Genomic DNA, 22631 nt, shown 5'->3' on the forward strand with positions numbered 1-22631 from the left:
TCATGTGACAACATTCAGGAAGCCATGCTGCAAAGGGTCTCATGCTCTACCGAGACTCCTGATGGCCTTCTTCGAGGTGACCGCCAAGAGCCTGAATAGCTTGTAGGGTGAGTGAGCCCTGATATCTGTGGAGGAAGAGCATGCCGACGCAAGGGCTGGGCAAACCCCTAGACCCAGGAACAGAAGAGCAGCGGGAAGAATAAGGAGGCCAGACACAGCTGGGTGCTGGAGCGGGGAGGGGAAACAGCCAGGAGGGCTTCGGGCTCTTGAATAAGACTTGGGTTGCATTCTGAGTCAGTCCCTGACTGTTTGCTCATTGCCTCGCAGTTTTCTCTGCTACTGTCTGTCTTGTCCTCATGTCTCATGATTATTTTACATCAGATAATACTTGGCTTAAAGAGTGTTGTATTTCAGTCGGGCAGACTCAGTTGACTGGAGAAGGAAAGGCTTGCGCTTAGGGTTGGCTATGGGCGCTCCGAGGCATTCCTTACTGTCTCCATGGTTCCAGGTAGGTGATCAAGAGTACGGTAAGGGTCCCTTTCCTCCGGCAGGTGAGAACACTCAGCAGTGTGGCTCTGCCACTTCCAGGTCCTCTGATCAGGTCACTCTCCCTTCCACTCTTCCCAGTTGTTCCAGGTCCAGCCTCAGTGCACGCATAGCTTAGTATTTACTCATCTCCATGGCGACCGTTCAAAGATTTCTCACTTGCCTTCCCTGCTCAGAACCGTCCTCTCGCCAACACACTTCCCCACGAATGCTAACAATGTCAACACGCCTAGCTCTGACCCGGCCTCTGCTCTGTTCTCTCCTAGCTGTGGTTCAGAAGGCATCCTCAAGACAGACCGTCCTAGCAAACGTGGATCGCTCCTTGTATCACACACCTGCCCTGGGTGGTGTTCCGTTCTTGAAGACATCTGCTTCGTATATTAGGTCTAATATTTTTTAAGAAGAGAAAGCAAATCCAACACTTGATTGTGCCATTATGTCTGGGATTGAATACCTGATTCTTTTTATGGTGCAGGAGAATTATCTGTATTCTGTCAATCATGTTTTAAATAAATGCTGATTGGCCAGGCAGGAAGTATAGGTGGGTCAACCAGACAGGAAGGAGAGGTGGGGCGATGAGAACAGGAGTATTCTGGGAAGCAGAAAGCGGCGCTGGAAGCAAGAGAGCAGGCAGAAGGCTGCCGCTGCTTTTTTAAAGAGAGAGAGACCACGCCCCAATGGGCTGATATCTCAGCAGCTATTGGTGAAGGAGAGGAAGGAGCTCCCGCAGCACTTTTAGAAGGCAATGCTGTATAGAAGAGATTACAAAATAAACTATATACCCTAAGAACACTAGTTTTTTTTTTAACCAATGGAGAATTTTTCTTGAAGCAAAAAATGTTGATAGTTTGACACCTGCTAAGCACCTGTGCCAATGTGGCAAGCGCCAGGAGTAAAATGTGTGCCTTCAGATACAAACCCACGGAGCTTGAGGCCTGCTCTCCTCAATGACACTGGCAGAATCTGGTAGCCTGGAATGCTCAAACGGAAAACCTGGCAGAAACAATCTCTAAAAGCTCCTTCCGTGGTCAAAGTTGTGCCCTTTGGACTGACTAGCCGTCTCATCTGGAATACCAGCCATAGGACAGAAGAGCCAAACGTGTAGCCTGGACCTTGCTTGGGGGACCCCCTGCCCCGCCTCAGGTCTCGGGTCCCTTAGAGATGACTGCAAGTCCTCAGCTGTGGGACAGGGATAGATCTATTCTGCCAACCAATGCACATCTAAGTTGCTACAGTTCCGCTATTAAATGCCTCCTTAAGACGGCTGTGTTGAGGTGTGATCCCCAGTTGGGCACTAGAGAAAGGCCGTAGAAACCTTAAAAGGCAAAGGCCATCAGAGGTGCGCTCTTGATGGGACCATAGGACTTCAGTCTCTTCCTGACTCTTTCAGGACTGTGTGTGTCTCTGTCTTGCACGCACTTCCACCTTGTGCGATGCCTTGCCACGGGTCCAGTAACAGTGGGTCAACCAGCATTACACTGAAATCTTAAAATGAGTCAAAAGAAACCTTCTCATAGCCTGATGATCCCCCGTATGATGGAGCGCTGGCTAACACACAAGTTTAGCTCCCAACAAAAGCAACTTTCTGGCAAATGTTTGCCCTTCGCACAAGAATGGGTTAAGGTGAGAGAGAAGCAAGCAGTCCTTCTTGGCAACCCAGCTTCCACGGCATCTCCCATCCCACAGCCTGTGGGCGGCCTGGGGATGTAACAGCTCGATAGTGAACAAAGTTTATCAGCCCTCATAAAAAGCCAAAGCCAGACCCAGGCCTATCAGGGAAATAAAGACCTCAGAGGGCTGACCCTTGCTAGCCCTGGTACAAGCTGCCACTAGCCCTGCATAGGAGACCTGGGCTCCGGTTTCTCGGGTCGCTTCCATTTCAGTGACCTTCCTCTGCCTGGTGTGGCTTCCATCCGTAGCACAAGGACAGCTGGAACTTACAAAAGGCAACAGTGGGGAAGTAGACTGAGCCTCAAGATTTCCATGGAAATCCCGCATGGATGAATTTCATTAACGCCTCGCTACCTCCTCAACCCAGACAAAGGTTCTACATTCATTTTCCTAACTATTCAGAATCCCAAAGGTTCAAAAGGCTACGTGTAAGCAAAGCCCACAGACTCTAACGGCTTCATGCGAACACAGGAGTACAGGGTGTATGACCATTCCCTGTTTAAAGACTCATGTCATGAGCTGGCGTCTCGGAAGCTCTTGGAAGGCCTGAGGTGAAGATGCAGGGGGCAGACTGGATGACATTTATAAGGACACTGCCAAATTCATGAGCCCTGAGCAGCAGCAGCAGCAGCAGCCGCCGCCGCTCAGGTTTCCTCCGCTGTTTGCATTAGAGTCCCTGGGTTTGTCGAGGGTTATTTATCTACACAGATTATTTCATTTGGTTCACTTTCCTTCAGGCTACGGGTACCGGCACTACAGTGTAACTGCCCTAATGTGGAAGAAGTGGGCAAGGGTGGAACAATCCTATTATGTGCCCGAGAAAGCAGCGTGGCTATTTTAAAGAATCCTGGAGGAGGTTCTAACTGTTTCCATGTCATGAGGACCCAAGTAACCGATGCTGCCATCAAACCCGGTCCAGGAAACAATGGGAACTGTCAGGCGTGGGGCCGAGACAAACACTGCCAGGGAATGGCCATTCCCCACTCCACCACATTCCTGCTTGACCTACCTGCTTGCTCTATGGCATCAGGAAACCTGACTCCTACCAGCCAACCTCCCTGGAGACCAGGGGCCTGGCACTGAACACCCCATCTGTGTGCACGCCCCGGGCCACCTGCCACGTTGTTCTGTCTGGTTCCCTCGCCACCTGTAAACTCACAGAGCTTGTCCCCAGGCACCAAGCCCAGCAGAGGGAGAGAAGGGCAAAGGGCTAATGATAAGGCCAGGGAAGCCAGCAACAGAATGAGTGGGTGGCAGGGCTTAGCAGCTCAGGCAAAGTGGGCAATGGAATTCGGAAGGAGGGAACTGCTGTATTTTGTCTACACGCTCAACCTTCTGCTTCCTCAAATGCCATGAGCAGGCAGTGACACCATCTCCTCCACCGGCATCCTCTCTCCCCCACTGTACTGAACACACCTTTGAGCTCTGCAGAGCCCAAAGAGGACGGAGTTAAGAAGACCGGCTCCCTTCCACACATACCTGCTGTCCATTTACCTGCGGAGAGACCCCAACAAAGATCTACAAAGAACGCCTGCACCCTCACCACCATACCCGCTCTACAGAGTACCTGGAGGATTAAGTGAGATAGTGCAGATAAAATACTTAGTTCCCCCAGAATTACACCTTAGTTCTCATAAGCTTGCTGTGCAGAAGGAACAAGAGAAGGCTGAAAATGACCGGCTGTGGTCAATTCAGTGACCAGCATTTATATGCCATGTGCCAAGCCCCGAGCGCCATCCTCAGCACAGCAAATAATAATAATTAATATTAGTAAGAAATATATAATACATCCTTGTAAAATAAAGGGGCAGATAATAAACTAAAGGAGCAAAGCAAATGCTAAGGAGCCTTTGATTTTCAAAGAAAGGCTAAGCAGGCGTGGGCAGCATATACCGGTAGGATAATGGCAGGCAGCAGGTGGGCACCGGGCACCTGGGCAAAGCACCGACTCAAAAGGCAAGAGAGCTGGCATGCCCACGGCCTTGTTCACAGTGCTTGCAAGTGCCTTCCATTCTCTGGGCCCCAGGGCCCTGCCCACCTCACAGCAGAGTCGGGGCCCCAACAAGGCTGTTGACAACATGTCGTATTTTAAACAGAACCAAATCTGAACAAAGAAAGGCATTTCGAGACTCGTGGGACTCTTGGCACAAAGGTACCCTGTGCCTCACCTGGGTACCAGCAGAGGGGTTTGAAGAGGGGGGAGGCCCTAGGGTTAAGCAAAAGCCTCCGTGTGCAAAGACTGCACGTAGGGCTGAAGGGATGCAGCCGCTCGAAGACTGTGTTTGCTCCTCAACTCTCATAGACTCCCCACTTCGTGTGTGAGGTTCAGATCACCACTCCCGACACTCTCCTATGCCTCAGGCCAACGAAGACCACATCTAATCTGACATACCAGTGCCCCGGCAGGGAGACAAAGCACCCTTCACGTCTGCTATTGGCTCACTCAGTGAGGACAGAGACAGCCCATATGGCCTCCTGAAACCAGACAATGGGGTGTGAAGTCACCTGGCCCGGCCACAGAGCTGATACCCCGAGGACCTGAGGACCAGCATTCCCAAACTTCTTGTTCACATGACCACACAGAGTGCACGGACCACACTGCTCCCTTGGGGTTCACCCGGTAGTGGGAAACCAGCAAAGGTAACATAACACCATATGCCTATATTGCATACCAGGATCTTAAAAATAATTTTTTTCCTGATCCATGCTGACACACATGCAATTCAACATTTCAGCGTTCCTTCCGGCTGACTTGATGGGTGGCTGAATGAGAGCCCAATCCCTCCGCTCCCCTGCAGGCATGGACCCGCCCATGGGTTTTGTCTTGATGACTGGCAGAATGACAAGCTCTACTTCCCTGTTTTCTCAGATGACAAGCACTGGCATCTTCAGCAACATACCTGTGCCGAGGATTGGGGCAAGCGGGCAAAGGCAGGAGGGCAGATAAACACACGCACAGTAAAGTCACGTGCTAACAATGGTCTCATTTTAACAGAGAGGCAGCTTGCAAAGAGCGAGAAGAATGCCAGGCAGATGGGGGTCCCAAGTCACCTGTTTGGCCTGGCTCGGGGGTACTTCTACCTGCCTGGTGTGCCATGGGCAGGGAAATGCACTGAGTTGCCCTACCTGGGATTGTGGCCAGCAAGTATGGCAATCACCACGCTTGTCTGCCACTCATCCTGGGAGTGACATGGCCGTGTCTGTCCTGCACCCACATTCATCCTCAGTGTGCCAATCATACTCGCCGTGGGTACAGAAAACCCACTCTTCATCCAACTGCTCATGTACAGCTGGGCCGGTGCCAGGATCCAACAGGCTTTCCCCTCACTCTGAAGCCTGGGGTGGCTCCGGAGATGTGACCCCCTCACCCCCTGTGGTTTGTGACTGCTGCATGGCATAGTCTTACCCTCCCCACCACAGCCCTTCTGCAGCACAGTTGAGCTAATTCTAGGCTCCCTGCCACCCTTGCAAGCCCACGCTGCACATGTTCTGACTCATGCTGAGGCGCTCATAAGCAAGACCAGGAGAGAGGCTGCAAGGCACCTGCCGGGCACTGGGCAGCAGCTGGAGCCCCCCCCCCTCCACTGCAGGCTCACAAGGGATGCAGAGGTAGCTCTGAGGTCTCCCACTACTTCATCCAATCTCCCTGAAAGATGAACCCCAATGGCATGTTCTGTGAGCTGCTCAGACACCAGCTTCATAATATAGAGCCATAGAATAAGACCCTGGAGCTAAATGTTAACCCCATGATTCTTCTTTATAATCAAGATCCACTTTGGTGTGTGGCAAAATCTTATAATGACAAATTCTCAAATGCCAACGACACTACGCCAAAAATGAAGACTGTAGGCATCTAACAGATTCAGCCAGCCTGGTTCAAACACTATAACATGCCACACTTCCCCATGTCTTTCAAAGTCAAGTCAATGTCAAGAACCTCAGACTGTCGGGAGAGGAGACAGACACCCCCTAACCTACCTGTAATGGGTAAGTATGGAGTTCTAGAGGGGACCTAAGCAGGAACAGTCACTTCTGCCCAGGAGGTGACAGACAGCCCAGGGCAGTTGCCTCAAGGTGGCCTGTGGGCAGTGAGCCAGGTGAGTAAGGCCCTCTGGACAGAGAAGATATAGTTGTGAGGTTTGTTGACTTTGTTTGCAGAACATGAAGAATCAAGGCAGAACCTGAGGAGAGTATGGGAGAAGGGGGTGTCAGAGGTGGTGAAACACAAGCATTCTGGTAGGTTCTGAAGGGCTCACAGAGCTCTGAGTAGGCAGCTGAAGGAAGGGTACAGGTAAGGACCACAAGGCCATGTTGGTAGCATCTCACCAGCTGGTCCCTTGGTTCCTAAGAACCACATCTCCCCTAAGGGTAGTCTATGTCTTCAGGAAGTCATGGAGAGTTGCATCTTCAGAGCAAACCTTAATAAACAGTACACCAAGTCTCCATGATCATCTCAATAAAGGACCAGGCAATACTTACACTGATAGCTGTTATGAGAAAAATACATAAGCAAAGTTATGTAGAAGCCCTGGTCTTCAACCAGTGGGTTCGACCACAGTAACACAATAGAGGATGGTGAGAGAGGGGGTCTAGCAAGAAGCACCTTAGACTTCTGAGCTTTATTTCCACTAAGAATGGCATGACCTGGGCCCCACTGACAGAACAGATCCATCTCTGTTGCATAACGTTCATCATCGTGTAACCCATGAGCCCCGCTTATATCAGAAGCCAAGTCCCAGGGGAGAAAACAGAGCCCTAGGAACCCAGGTAGCATGTTGGCCAAGGCCCTTGCTTCAAAAACAGCAGGCCGCAACATCAAAATTCCCGGAGTCAGTCTCTGTGCTTGTGCCTCAGGCTGAGATCGCCGGAGCAGGTTTCCAGGGAGATGGGGATGTTGTGCCAATGCAGGGTGGAGGTGCTGTGGATAACCGTGAAACTGCACACCTGAGTATCTTCAGCGGCAGAGAAGGGCCCTCAGAGGGACCTGACAGAGCCTTGCCCCAGCCCCAGGACTCCACCAAGCTCCAGAGCAGTCCCCACTCCAGCTGGCAGCCTGTGCTCTGCCCAGCTGTGAGGCGGGCAAAGGGGCAGCATGGGCACATGGGGGACCAGGTGGGTAGGGCCCCACAGGAACTTCCTGAATTGCACATGCCCCACTCCCCCGGCTCCCCAGCTAGTCTCACTACCGCCCTCAGGTTACATAAACTGGGTCCTGTCACCACCAACGGTGGCTCTAAGGTTACATGGCTGGACAGGGGCCAGGCAGGCTTGCTGTTTGTTTCTGTCCTCTTTAACGGAGACTCTTCCAAGGAGACTTTCCCCAAACTAGAGCCTCTGGGGGCAGAGGGAGCATTGGCCCCGCCCATCCCTTCACAAGCTCACAGTGCTGACTCTTCACTCCAGAATCAGCCTCTGACACCACCCACAGGCTTCTCCCTCAATGTTTCTGCTGACACAGGGACCCCGGAGGAGCAGTATCTGAGCTGGGAGGCAATGAGACCTGGTGTGGCGCTGTCAGCACCTCCCTTGTTCTTGGGTCTGCTTTACACAGCATCACCAGGACTCTAAGACCTCTGGGAAAGGAAAAAGAGAAGGCTGTTCTCTGAGCAAGACCTTAGCAACTGGAGGGCACTATTTCAAGTCAGCAGCAGTCTCTGTGAGCTAGAGGTATAGTCCAGAGCCGGTAAACCTAGCACAGCACCCGCCAGGGGTAACCCAGCACAGCACCCATCACAGGTGACCCAGCACAGCGCCCACCACGGGTAACTCAGCACAGCACCCGCCACGGGTGACCCAGCACAAGATCCACAACATTTTCATCATGATGCATCCCTGCTAGCACAAGTGGTTTGGGTAAAGCAGTGTGGGTGGCAAGATGTGTTCAAGTGACAGAGAAAGACAGGAAAGGGTATCACATGCATCAGGACACCCATGCCCAGAGACAAGCGGGTACAGAGGCCTGGAGAAGATCCACTCCTGGCTGCCCCTTCTCTGCAGTAGCTAAGTTCCCTCTTTGGATCCCGGTGGCCGTGTCTGACAGACAGTCAATACAAAGTATCATGATGGAATCATTTTTGAGCACTCAAGGGGTACTTCTGGGACCCCCTAGAGACATGAACAGTGTGTGAGAGGGAGCATGCCACAGTCAGTAGCTCTGGTCACAGTACCAAAACGCCTGGGGATCGCTCTAGACATCTGAAGTTGCCACCTAGACTCCTGCTATTCCAGAGGACGGAGAAACCTCATGGAAATCACCTGAGAGCATGGGGAGGCGGGACCTCAGCTCTGCCAGGTGACAGGGGTGGTACCCTAGTTAGGGTTTCTATTGCTGTGCAGGGACACCATGACCATGGCAACTCTATGTTTGTTTGTTTGTTTGTTTGTTTGTTTGTTTTGAGACAAGGTTTCTCTGTGTAACAGTACTAGCTGTCCTGGAACTAGCTCTAGTTGAAGATCAGGATGGTCTTGAATTCACAGAGATCCACCTGCCTCTGCCTCCTGAGTACTGGGATTAAAGGCGTGCACCATCATCACCTGGCAACCGTGGCAACTGTTAATAAAGAAAACACTTCACTGGAGCTGGCTTAAAGGTTCAGAGGTTTAGACCATTATCACCATGGTAGGAAGCATGGTGGCACACAGCCATAGTGCTGAAGAAGGAGCAGAGACTTCGACATCTGGATAGGCAGGCGGCAGGAAGAGAGAGTGACACTGGGCCTGGTTTGAGCATCTGAAACCTCAAATCCCACCCCCACTGACACACTCCCTCCTACAAGGCCACACCTCCTAACAGTGCAGTTCCCTGTGGACCTATGGGGGCTATTTTCATCAAATCACCACAGATGGGATGCCAAGTGTAGGTAAGGGAAGGAGTTGTCAGCCATTATGGGTGCTGGGCAAGCTAGTGACGTGAAAGCTAGTGCCAACCTGCAATGAGAGGGCCAGTCTTTCAGCAAAGCTTTCTTCAACTCTGACAGAACCAAGCAAGAGCGTTTTCTAAAAATGGCACTGACTAGCCCCTAGTTTCTCATAAGACTATACACCTTCTATGCATCTCAAATATTAAAACTTGATAGAGCCCTGCGAGTCGATATAGTGTGAAGGCAATATGGGTTTACCATATGGGGTCACCGTCAGGCCAGGAGAACTGGCTCCCAAACTTTCAAAGAAGGAAAGCAGAACGGAACAAACTCCTGGGACACCAGCCATTCCTAGGGTGTGCTTAGAAAAATAGGGATTTTCCTAATCATCAAGCCATTTGTTGTACTGGAAAAAAAAGAATCTATATTTTATATATACACGAATGTTACTCATCTTTTAGAAGTTTTATGCCCCAAGTCTCTGTTTAAGATTCTTTTAAAAGCATATATGTATGTGTGTGTGCCTGCATGAGTTGGTGTATACCACATGTCTGCAGGTTCCTGAAGGGGCATCGGATTCCCTGGAACTAGAGTTACAGAGAGCTAAGAGCTGCTAACGGAACCCAGGACACCCCTGTAAGAGCAGTAAGTGTCCTTAACTTCTGAGCCATCTCTCTAGTCCCCAGCCCGGAACGTTTTTAATTTTAGGAGTTTTATATTCTGCGTTTTTGTCTGGTTTGATTTTGAACTCCCCAATCCACCATGCACATGGGGAGCAAGGGGAAGGGACAGAGGCTCTTTGGAAGTGGTTGTAACTGGAAAAGAAGAGGAGTCCCATGGGTCTAAGGCAGATCATGAAGTCCGTTACTCCTGACAGGTCCTACAGGCTTGTTTCCACTCTTCTGCTTTGGTATAGTGCATCGAAGTGGTTTGAATAAGAATGGCCCCCATATGCTTACATGTTTGAATACTTGGTCCCCAGTTGGTGAAAATGTCTGGGAAAGATTAGGAGATATGGCCTTGTTAGAGAAACCATGTCACTGGGGATGGGCTTTGAGGTTTCAAAAGCCCACACATTCCCAGTCTCTGTCTCTCTGCCTGTCTGCCCCTGCCAACCCTGGTTGTGGATCAAGAAGTGATCTCTCTGCTGTTCCTGTTACTACGCCTTTGCTCCATCATCGTGGATTCTAACCCTTTGAAACCACAAGTTCCAAATTAAATGCTTTCTTTCATAAGTTGCCTTCATCATGGTGTTTTACCTCAGCAACTGAGGTAAGACACCTACCGAAGCATCTCCTTCTTAACTAGAACAATAATGTTGCTCACCCAATGCCTGCTCAGCTCACTGAAGGCAACCTGCAAAACATGAAGGCTCAGCCAGGAGTGGTGGTGCACACTTTTAATTCCACACTCTGGAAGCAGAAACAGGAGGATGCCTGTGAGATCAAGACATCTGATCTGTATAGGACAGAGGTTCTCAACCCCTAACCGCAATGCTGTGACCCTTTAATACAGTTCCTCACGTGGTGACCCCCAACCATAAAATTATTTTTGTTGCGACTTCATAACTGTAATATTGCTACTGTCATGGATCATAATGTAAACATCTGATGTACAGGATGTCTGATCTGCAGCCTTGGTAAAAAAGTTGTTTGACCCCCAAAGTAGTATTGACCCACTGGCTAAGAACAGCTGGTACAGGCTGTTCCAGATAGCCAGGGTTACATCCCGAGACCCTGTTTCAAAAGAAAACAACAAAAACTAAAAGAACGCACGAAGAGCAGCCCTTTTCTAAGGCATCTTGTGTGCAGCTTGGTTCCTACTTCCTCCCCGGGTCTGCTTTCTTCCTGCAGCTCGGACCCATCACCCTTCTGACCTTAGACCATGGAGTTCCCTTGCCGACTGTGCACTCTCCGGAAGTGTTCCTACGGGCTCGACTGCATCTGACAGGAATGACTCACTGCCCGTGACTAGTGGTTTCCAAATGTTCCCTTTCAGAAATAACACTGGGCTGAACATCCTTGCAGAGGAATCTCTACCTGCAGACTTAATTGTTTCCCCAGGATAAATCCCTAGAAATGGAATCTGCAGGATAAAGGGAGGAAATCTTTTAAAGGTTTTTGGGGCAGACTGCCAAATTGCTTGGCAGGAATCTTGTGTCTTCCACTCCCACAGTCCCAGGAGAGTCCCCGCCACACACCTCCACCTGCAAAGAACACCATCATCCACGCGAACAAATAAAAAGCGCCAGAAATGTGCTTGTTTGGCAGCAGATCTTGTATCTGATTTTACATGCAACCGTGAGACTGAGACCAGCGTCTTCACAAGTCACCATGTCTTCCATCGCGTTCCAATCTTTCCCTCTATTCCTAGTTGGAGGTTCCTTCAAAAATCACAGGGGTTCAGCTGGGAGAGGTGGTACAGGTATTAAGCTTTTGGGAGGCTGAAGCAGGAGGGTCTTGAGTTCAAGGCCAGCCTGGGCTACACAGAAAGATCCGATCTCAAATGAACAAAGAAATGGGCATATTGATTATCCTATTTGTCTGACATGTTGCAAGCATTCTTCCTGGTTACCATCTAACTGGTGATTTCCTTCCTGTTTTATTTCTTCATGCATCCTAAGGTCTACACATGCACACATTCTTCAAACACAACAGCTGTAGCCTTGAAGCTTCAGTCTCTAGTACTATGGTATAGAAAGGTATTTCTCATCTCATAATTGCTTACTTATCAACATTTTCTTCTTAGTACTTTAATATTTTTATTTTTACACTTAGGTTTTAATCCATGTGGACAAAGCTCTGTAAGTAAGTAAAGCTAAACAACAACAATAACAACAATAACAAAAACAAAACTAGGCTGGAGCCAAACTAGGAATGTGCCTGGGATTAAATTTTACTCTAAGTTATGGTTAAATAACAACTAAATATATTAAACTACAGTTTGCCGACTTTCTAGTATTTTCCATGAAAATACTATTTTTACCCCAATGTCAAAATGTTCAAATTATTTTATATATTTCAATATCTGGTCACCTCCCTAGATTCTGGCTGGAAATTATATTAAGTCTACAAGTTATTTGTGGGGAAAACTGAAATGTTTATGGTACTGATGGAACGTCTAAACATCTCCACATAATCAGTATGTCTTTTACACCAGTTCAACAGATTTTTCTGAGTCCCCTTCCTAGAAGTTCCATCTTTGATCCTATCATGAATAAAAGCATTTCCCTGGCTCATGTCCTGAGTATTTTCTAGGTCTAGCGGGCAACTCCCACCAAGCCAGTCCCGGCTGGTCCCAAAGCTCTGACTGAGCGGGTCACCTCCAGCAATTCCCTAGTTGGCTTCAGCCTAGTTGTTTTTACTTTGCCTACTTAGGGCTTTGTTCAGGTTGGTTCAAAACTCACAAACCTCTGCCTCAGGCTCCTGAGTAAAAAGGACACAGGCCCTCCCTACTAAGCCCACTCAGGATAACTTTCTGCCCACGAGCCACACTCATTCCTCCAGACATAACACTACTCCTGTAGTCAGACTTTTCTCCCAACTGCAAATGTGCCTGTCCTGGGCTTCCTCACTTAGAAAAGACTCCCCTTTCCCAGCCTGAGCCCAGCAATCCCACCAGGTTTGCATAAGAAGCGACTTCCATGCAGTGCCATTGTGGAGGTGCGACCTCCCTCCCCATCATGGCTGCAGGAGCAGTGTGCTGGAAATGGATCTGGGCGGCAGCAATGCGCACCCCATCACAGAGGAGGAGCTCCCCCAACTCACTCCATGATCCATGAGTCAAACCGGAGAAGACAAGGAAGATGGGTGCTGAGGACAAAGGAGGGCCTATGCTTCTCCCCGTGAGCCAATGGGAGTGTCTGCCAGCCAGGCCAGTCACATTCCTAGGATCTCCTGACAAGGTCTCAGGTTCCTACCACTCAAGGAAAGGTTAGAGCCTGTACTTGGAAATCAAGTCTCCCTGACCATGGCCCAGACTTGCCTGGGTAAAGGTTGTGTCTCTCACCCCAACTGCACAACCCATTTGCCTGTAAAGCTTGTTAGACCCAGACAGTCCCTCCCAGACCTCCTGAGTCAGCCTGCAGGGTGAGGCCTGGGCAGCCATGGGGCTACCAACACAGGACTAACAAGTAAAGGGCCAGGAAAGCCACCTTCCCCAGTGCTGAGGCACAGGCCTCCTGACAGGGAGCATGCCATTCCCTTCTGCAGACTGGTGGGGATGATGTCACAGGGGCAGATGAGAAAGCCGAGATGGAAGTCACATGTCCAAGGGCTCAGGCAGGGAAGACCTCAAACAGTTCATGGCATTTGAAAATCCACCGTTTCCTGGCCTAGCTAGAACTCTGCAGGTCCTGTGATTCCCAAGCATCCACTTCTCACAGATGTCTAAGTTGGTCCTGAGCCTGCAGAAACAAGACATCTTCACCGACAGGATGGGCTGTGGTAGTGGTGGGGGTCCCTGCAGTCCCTTGTGTCCCATTCTGTATCACAATGAGCCAAATCACCAGCTTAGCCCCACCATACTGGGCCACTCCCATCGTTGAGATCCTGGGTCACAAGGACCCTCTGTCACATTCCTACCTAGGCTGGCATCACGACTTTCTTGGGCTCATATATTTTTGTCTTCAAGACCCCCTCCTCCATTAAAACAACTGACTGAAGCTGATTTTACTAGTGAAGCAGTACAAAATTGAATATATCTACATTGTCTATTAAAACACTTCCTTTAACCCCAAGGGTCACCTTTTCCTTCTGATCTGAAGCAATCAGAAACTAAAACCCTTCGACCCTGAGTCTCCCTGCCCATAGCTAGCCCTTCCTGACCACGATCCCCCATGGGGTCTTATGGACATCCCAAGTGGAAGACCCAGCTCAAGCATGGGCTATACCCACATCTTAGACCTATAGAGCCCTCAGAGCCCTCACTATTCTCCCCTGGAGCCTCGCTGCGCATAAGGGGCAGATTCAGAGTGCTCCCAGGATCCTCAACGGCCCGTGAGCTGAAGGAACCCTGGGCAGAATGAAGAGAAGTAACTTTACCCGGTGGGATGAACGTTGCAGCAGCTGAGACTTGCTCTAAAGGAATCTGTACGAATCTGTTTCCTTTACCGTAACATATACTTGATATAAGTCAATTCAAAAGGAGCAAAGGCTTAAACACACACGAAACAATGAAGACTGCTCCTGGTGCTCTGGACCAGGGTGGCACTGGGCTCTGTGGGGCGAGGTATGAGAAAGGAGTCTGTTTGCTAATGGTGTGGCAGAGGAAGGAACCAGGGTCTGATAGCCCCTTCAAGGACATGCCTTACTTCCAGTGATGAAATGACCTCCCACTTGGCTATGCCTCTGAAAGATTCCACCACCTCCCGTATCCAAACTAAGTCAGTATCGCGCTTGATTTTCCCATGGCAGTGTAGTTCATATTTAGACTGGCTTGACACCCGGCTGTGTCTCAGAGCTAGGTATAGGCTCATGTTCACCAAGAAACCTGGCTTCTGAGGGGGCGAGACATGCCTATAGGAGAACCAGAACTTCATAGGAGAGTTCAATGGGAAAGGGGGGACTTGGGATACACTCTGGTCCCTGAGTGGGCAATGCAGACAGCCTGTCAATTTCTATTGCTAATATTCCATATGGCTGTGACACTTCTGTCTCTTTGGTAGTGAACATTTGCTTAACGCTTGGGATTGTTTTTAATGGCTGAAAGCTAAAAATAAATGAAATCCAGAATTAAAGAGAACAGAGCAGTGACTACTCATTGGAATTTAGTTGTTCTCTTAGCCCTGCTGCTTAATTGGGGTTTGTTTGGTTACTTCTTTGAGACATTATTCTGTTCAGTCACACAGGGTTTTTTTTTTATAGAAAATATTTTAAAGAATATTAGGGAGTGGAAAGCTGTACTTCATCTCATAGTTGGGGTGAAATTCCCAAATGCAGAAGTTGCATGACTACCGCACCTCCTAGTGAAAACTATTGAAATTACAGGCAAAGTTCTCAAGAGGAAGAATGAACTATGGAAGGCAGTCTGGGCTATCTCCTTCTCTGGAAGTCTACAAAGATGAATTTTACAAACACAAACCTTAATTATTTGCATCTGAAATTCTTACATACAAGTACTACCTTGAAAAGAAATCAGTATTATATCACATATGTATGCAAGTGATTTTTAAATATGTGTGGATGTTGAGAGGATTAATAAGATACAATGTCACCTATGAAACCCTCAAGACTCAGTGTCTTTTTGTTAATGATGTCCTTCCTAGTGAAAGACTGTGAAAATATAGTCACTGTCATGTAAGGCTTTTCCAATTGTTCACTATCACATACACAGGAAGCTAGGAATTGTGGCTTTGGGGAGAGTTGTCAGTTTTTAAGAAACTAAATACCAGGACTAGAGAGGATAAACATCTTTTTAAACAAGCATGAAGACACAAGTTCAGAACCCTGGTAGAAACTGAGCAGACACTAGTGGTTTCCTCTAGTCTCAGCACTCAGGAGACTGGACAAGCTGGCTAGCTGAATAGTTGGGATTGGCAAGCTTGGATTTAGCAGGAGAGCTTGTCTCAGTAAATAGAGTGGAGTGTGATAGAGGAAGACATTCAATGCCAGCTTCAGGTCTACATGTATGTACACAAATGCACCCACAGGCTTGCAAACACACACACACACACACACACACACACACACACACCACATATGCATGCCAATATGAAAGAGAGAGAGAGGAAGACACCAACACTGTGGTATATTGTATATTGTATATTGATCCTTTGACACTTTTCAGATCAATGTTTCCTGTATGCTAAAGACTTGATCCCCGGAGAAAAGGTGGTGATACTGAGAGGCAGTAAACATACAAGAGGTGACACTCAGTGGGATTTGGGGACTCCTGTTCTCTTTGTTTTCTAGCCATGTGTGGCCAGGCTGGTCCACCCACAGGTTCCTTGCCATCTCCATCCTACCACAGATCTTAAAGCAGTGGGCCAACTGACCATGCATTAGAACCTTCAAAGCTATAAATGAAAACAAACCTCTCTTTATAAACTGGTTAGCTTGGGTATTTCTTTAAGTGACAGAGAACTGACTAGAAAATCTGGGGAAGGATCCAGAATGAACTTGAATTCAGTAGACAGCCAGTAGCTGAAATTGCAACTCTGGAGTAGAGGCTGGATGGCCATCAGCAGAGGTTAACACATGTGATACCAAATCACAGTGCTCATTTAGGGGTTGGGGAGAAGCAGCAACAAATGATGTTTGGCAAGTACCTGCCCCTTCAGTTCATCTAGCACATGGTAAGCCGTTCACTGGGGCTAGCCCTAAAAGCCAGACGAGTCAAGACTACAGCCATCCCCCCTCACTCAGCGTCAACCCAGGATCGAACGGACTCTGGGCTGCAGCCACCAGATCTGAACCTTAACCCACTCCCTCAGGCCCACCTGGGTCTCCTGGGCTGGTGACAGGGGAGCCATGTTTGCCTCCTGCCTGGAGTTTCTTCACCTTAAAACACAGATCATCATTTCTATTTTTAAATGCTTGTTTTTATTTTATGTGTATATAGGTGTTTTGCCTGCATGCCTGTCTGTGTACCACATATGTGCCTAGATCCATGGAAGACCAGAGGAGATACTGGATCCCCTGGAATTAGAGTTACAGGTGGTTGGGAGCCCCATATGGGTTGTAGGAATTAAACCCAAGCTCTCTGGAAGAGCAGCCAGTGGTCCTAAACACTTACTATAACTCCAGGTACCATCTCCTACCATTTTGAGACTTTCTAATTAGAGGGACAGTTATCAGACCTAACTATTCTGTAAGTACCCAACCACGCTTGGAGCATAGCAGCTGATCGGCCAGCAGTACGCTCTCCCTTCACCCTTCCCTTAAGCAGGCAAAGAAGGACTCAACAGCAGATATCTCATGCTGCTGTGGCTTGAGTGTTGTTTGTGTCCCCCCAAAATATCACGTACAGGAACCTTGCTCCTCAGTGCAGTGATAGAGGCAGAGGGTCCTTCTAAAGAGTGGAGCCTACTAGAAGACAAATAAGCCATTGGAATGGCACCTCTGAAGGGATTTAGGCAATTCTCAGGGGACAGCTGATTGTCAAACAGAGTAAGCGAGTCTGTTCCTGAGTCTCTCTTGCCACATAATTTCTCCCTCTGCTGACAGTTTTCCCCACCATGATGCTATCTGCCACCATGTGATGGAGTCAGAAAGCATTCACATGTGGCCCAAAGATGCCAGAGTTGGGCTATTAAAATCCCAGTTAAATAAACCTCTTTTCTTCAAGAAGTGCCTGGCTTTGATTATTTTGTTACGCCCACAGAAAATGGCTTGTAGATGTGCTCACTCTTGGGTTGGCACAGGGTAAGCCCTACACAGGCACTGGTGCCCCCACCGAACCCATACAACACCCCTACGCGTCACCACCAGCCCTTTCCCAATTCTCAGGAGGAGGACAGAAGCAAAGAGACCCCACATCTAGAGACTGAAAAAGCCAAGGTTTGGACTAGAGTTCTACTTTAAGATGGGCTGGAGGCTGTCAAGCACCCCTCACAACACAGCAGAGAGTCCTGCCTGCCACCGCAGCCAAGGCAGGCCCGCCACAGCCTGCCATCCACTCGAGTCTCACCAAGTGACAACTGTCCACCATCCCTAGCCACAGCAGCGTTCCCTTCGCTCTGACGTCTGTCATTCCCATCTGCAGCTTCCACACAAGCCACAGTCTCTATATCTCCTCACAGCATCACACCTTCCACAGTGTAAGGAAGACAGTGGGGTCAGGCTTCGCCGAACAGCATGGGCCTGGCTACAGCGTCCAGTCGGTGCCCTGCGTCCCGTGAGCTTCTCAGCCCCGCCCTCCTGCCAATCGCTGAGAGAGGGGGAAGGGAGAGGCAGGATGGAGTCTCTGCCATCACTACAGTCAGGGGCTTCGATGCCGGACGAACCACAGGAAAGACCTCTGGCGTGGACTGGAGACGAAGGAAACCCTCCGAGAGCCCAAATCCAACTCTAGCCACGTCCACATCCAGCAAGGCATTCTTGACATTGAAGGAAACCCTGAAGACTTCACAAGGACATTCCCCTGCTGGCCATCTCCAAGTTCAGGGTTCATCACAAAACAAGAAGGGAGGCTGGAGAGATGGCTCAGTGGTCAAGAGCTCTTGCTGATCTTCCAGAGACCCTGAGTTTAGTTCCCTGTACCCATGTCAGGTGGTTCAAAAGCTCCTGTAACCCAGCTTCAGGGGGATCTGGTCTCTGCAGGCACCTGAACTCACATTGGCATTCTCTCTCTCTCCCTCTCCCTCTCTCTCTCTCTCTCTCTCTCTCTCACACACACACACACACACACACACACACTTTAAATTAAAAAAAAAAGATTGTCCCTGGTCTTCTATATCATAATAATGTGGACAAGTCCTGTGGCTATACTGTCCTTCAGTTTGCTTCTCTGTAAAACAGTGGCAGACACAGCAAAGGAGCAGGCCACTCTGAGGTCCTTGTTTGCCAACTAAATTGTCTCAGGGTGATGAACACCCACAGGACATGTGGCATAGGAGAGGGCAACATTATCACACTGGGGATGCAAACAGTGTGCCACTCTCTGACTCTGGTTGGCCACCTGAGCAACCCTGGCCAGATCCCTCTCTTCCCTGAGCCTCAGTTTTCCTCCTCCTAAACTCACATAAGTGACTGAACAGATCAAATGAGAGGGTCAAGGTGAAATTACTCAACATAATGACAATCCATGTTGCCATTATTAATTATTCAAAAGCACAGGTCAGTGAGGGTTTGCACCAGGCCTACTGATACCCAGCATTCACTCCCCTCCTTCCCTCCAACCTCCCCCCTTTGCACGCACACCCCTAAGAGATGCATTCCACCTGAGGAGAATTGAGAGAAACCAGCTTCTGGTCGTAAAATAATTATCAGAGTTTACTTCATACAACATGACCAGTACACACCCCACAGGAAAGAAAAATGGATGTTATGTAGAAATCAAATCCTGCTTTCAATCTGTAAAGAGAGCGTGACATAGACACCTGGGGTGAGAGCTTGGATGTGGGAGGCTGAAAGAATGAGAAGAGAAGAAAGGGAGGCAAGGAGGAAGAGAGAAAAGGAGGGAGGGGGGACAGAGGAAAGGCAAATTGTTTGGTGAATATCAAATCACTACTAGTTCCCCTTTGGTCAAAAACTACAAGTTTCCTGGATAGACCTAGGAAAAGCATGACCCGCTGGGCCCATGCAGGGCATATCCCCAGAGCAGGTAGGGGCTCCCCCTTCCAGTGCCTTTTCCACCACCTAGAGGGAGCACCAGCTCATTTAAATAGTTCACCCATCAGGAATGATGCTTGCTATTGGGGTCAGAAGGACCCCACCATCAGATCCGTGGCTGCCCGCCTCCGTCCGCTGTCTCCCACATTCCCTGTGCCCCTGACAGTGTTCCAAGCTGCTAAAAACATGGTCTTTTATGAAACTCTTACTCAGCATGCTGCCCCTTATCAACAGAAAATACAACACCCCACTTAGGAGGTTCCTGTCTCCCCACGGACACCAGAATTCACAGTGATTCCATACAAAAACCCAATGAACAGGGAAAGAGAAAAATAAGCTGACTGCTGATCAATTATGACTCATGAAAAAAAAAACCCAGCTATTTACATAGCAGCAAATTAGGTGTTGCTTCCCACCCACGCCTGGCCATGCAGGGCTCCTCAATATTCACCCAGCACCGAGAAAGTGTGAGAACACTCACCTTGCATCTCATGTGCCCTCTCCTTGAAGGCAGGTCTCCTGCTGCCCTGATTTCCCAGCTCTGGCTTGCAAGCACCCTAAGTCTGAAAGGGTTGTCAGCATCTGTCTTCGCCTTGTTTTCCCACCTGTTCTGATCCTCGGGCTGGAGGCTTCGATCTGATTTCTCTATGATAACAGAGCTGGGACTTCAGGGCTCTTGTCAGGAGGCACCTGCACGGAAGCGTTCAGCCTTCCCATGAATGCTGGCAGAGGTCCTAGATGCTCGAGCATGTCTCCACGGGCTCTGAACAGCAGATGAGACCCTCCATCCATGGAATAGATGTTTACCGGCTGAAGACACGTGGCCTGAAGCCACCAAAACTTCCCGGAGGACCAGATCTGCACTGTTGTCGAGGTTCTGCCTGGATGTCTAGCCGAGGACCAGGCTTTTAGCAATCTGTCAGCCCTGCATTTCCTGCCTTTGGTCGTCTTCTGCTTAGATTAATTAAGACTGAGTTCCAAATAACACAGATGCTGTCAACCAAGACCCATGAAATCTCAGTACCAATTCATCTCATGAGAAAGAATCTTGGTGTGAGAAAACTTAACTCAGGCAGGACGCATCAGAAGAGGAATCTTGTCTATATACAGGAAATAGACATCAGGGTTAAGTACTCAGAAGTAATCAGACAATTAATTGTGAAGAAACAAAAAGTGAACGAGGCTGGTCACGATTGTTCTGTTACTAAATGTTGGAAGGTTAGAAATGACCTAATTAAATACATCTATCCAAGATGAGGCTTTGATGATGAAATTAAGACCTACCGTGGAATGGATCCACCCCAGCCAGGGGACGGATGCAAAGAAGAAATGTCTAATAATCCAGTAATGTGGAAAAGAAACTCCATACTCAATACTTTTGAAAAGGTAGCCCACAAAACAATATGGATATCACCTCTGCTTAGTAAACAATGCCCATGCCACAGGATCTGCAGAAGACGGGGGTCCTCAGACCCCAACCAAATCTGCAGATACTCAAGTCTCTTTGTTATGTTTTGAATGTTAAGTTTCCCCCACAAGTTCATTGGTCTGAGTACTTGATCCCTAGCTGATGGTACTCTTTGGGCATGTATGGGATCTTTAGGATGGAGAAGGCTTGCCGGAGGGCAGGTCTTGGTGGGAGAATTACAACTTGGCTTCGCTTCCAGCACAAATTCTCTCCCTTGCTTCCTAATTTGCTGAGAAGTAAGGAGTAGGAAGTGGCAAAGTCCTGGCGCCAGGAACACGGTGAACTCTATCATGTCTTCCTTACTACAAGAAGCTACACTTTCAGACGGTGGCAAGACAAAGTCCTTCCTCTCTCGGGTTACTCTCTTGTCAATGATTTGGTCATAGCGATGACAGAAACAACCAATACACCCTTAAATAAAATGTCAGGGCTGGAGAGACTGCCCAACGGTTAGTGATTGCTGGATCTGAGTTTGGGTCCCAGCTCCCACATCAGGTGACTCAAAAACACTTGCAACTCCAGCTCCAGGGGACCTGGTGCCCTCTTTTGTCCTCCGAGGGCACACACCTGTGTGGCATACACTCACACAGACACATATACACACACACAAACAAAAATATTCTTTAAAAAATGGCGTAGCATTTGCATAGAAACTACATGTACCTTCCCACATACTTCAGATCATCTCTAGATTATTTATAATGCCTATCACAATGCAAATGCTATGCAAATAGTTGATAAGTGGCATTGTTTAGAGAACACAGACAAGAGGTGGGGTGGCAGGGCGGGGGGGGGGGCGGGGAGCTTAGGCATCTTCAGTTGAGACAAATTTTTTTTTTCAAATGTTATTAATTTGCAGTTGACTGATCATGGATGCAGAACTCACAGCTATCTACCAAAGGGTGACTGCATATTCTAACCCAGTGCATGCACGCATTCATGGGTCTTCATATGGCACAGGTGCTTGGAAGGATGTGTCCCAAATGATATAGAGATACTTGGTTCTTTTTCTGTCCCTGGGTTTGCCTGATGGTGAGACCACTGAGTCTGCCAGCGGCATCTGGCCTGGTGCCATACAGGAGAGCAGCCGAAGAGCAGCTGAGCCGTGACAGTGAACCAAAGCACAGGTCTGGGCACAACCCAGTCTGTCTGACAGGCCTGCTCAACGTAGTTTGTTCCTTCCTGGCCTTCCCTGCTGGCCCAGACAGGTCCTCCCCAACCCAGAGCCTCTTGAAGTCTCTCTGTTCTAGAATGCGGTACCAGATAAGACACACCTACCACAACACCTCAACCCAAATGCCCGTCTTTTCTCATAAAGATCATGAAGAAAAGAAGATAAGATGAGCCAGGCCTCAGAGAGTGGTAACTCACCCCTCAAAACACTTGTGCATGCCTGCTGAGATCTCGCCTGCAATCCAAGAGCATACTGAAAGTACAGGGACACAGAGACACCAAAGGAGGCAGGGAACTAATCTCCCACAGAGATTCTGGCTGATGCTACACAAGGATTCAAAACTACATGGATTTTGGGTCCTCTGGAAATGAAGACTGCAAATTCACTACATAAATCCTATAGGAGATATTTAATACAAAGAAATAAATAAGATATGCGTGTATTGAACACAGATAGCAAGAGTCAGGAGGCCCAAAAGATGCCTAAGGCTCACAATGTCCTAAATATACCCAGGACAGCTGGGCATCAGATATCATGACACTCTAAATACAGAAAAGACACTCAATATTCATATGCATAGGACTATATATTCAAGAGAACCTAATATCCAGGCATAATCCAGTTACCCATGGGTGGCACCT

General features: G+C 48.7%; 1 protein-coding gene across 2 annotated transcripts in view; it reads right to left on the bottom strand.

The window, feature by feature from the left end:
* Cracdl (CRACD like) overlaps positions 1 to 22631 on the bottom strand; it is a 125554-nt gene that overhangs the window by 97435 nt on the left and 5488 nt on the right. Inside the window, exon 1 of one of the 2 annotated variants that reach the window (XM_085679535.2) lies at positions 19830 to 20161. The exons of the other annotated variant lie outside the window; for it this stretch is intronic. The gene's annotated coding sequence lies outside the window, so the exon portion shown is untranslated. Of the gene's footprint in view, positions 1 to 19829; positions 20162 to 22631 lie in introns of those variants that run through there. 2 annotated transcript variants of the gene reach the window in all.

Source organism: Myodes glareolus, chromosome 18, assembly GCF_982192425.1.
Source record: "Myodes glareolus chromosome 18, mMyoGla1.1, whole genome shotgun sequence".
Taxonomy (NCBI): domain Eukaryota; kingdom Metazoa; phylum Chordata; class Mammalia; order Rodentia; family Cricetidae; genus Myodes; species Myodes glareolus.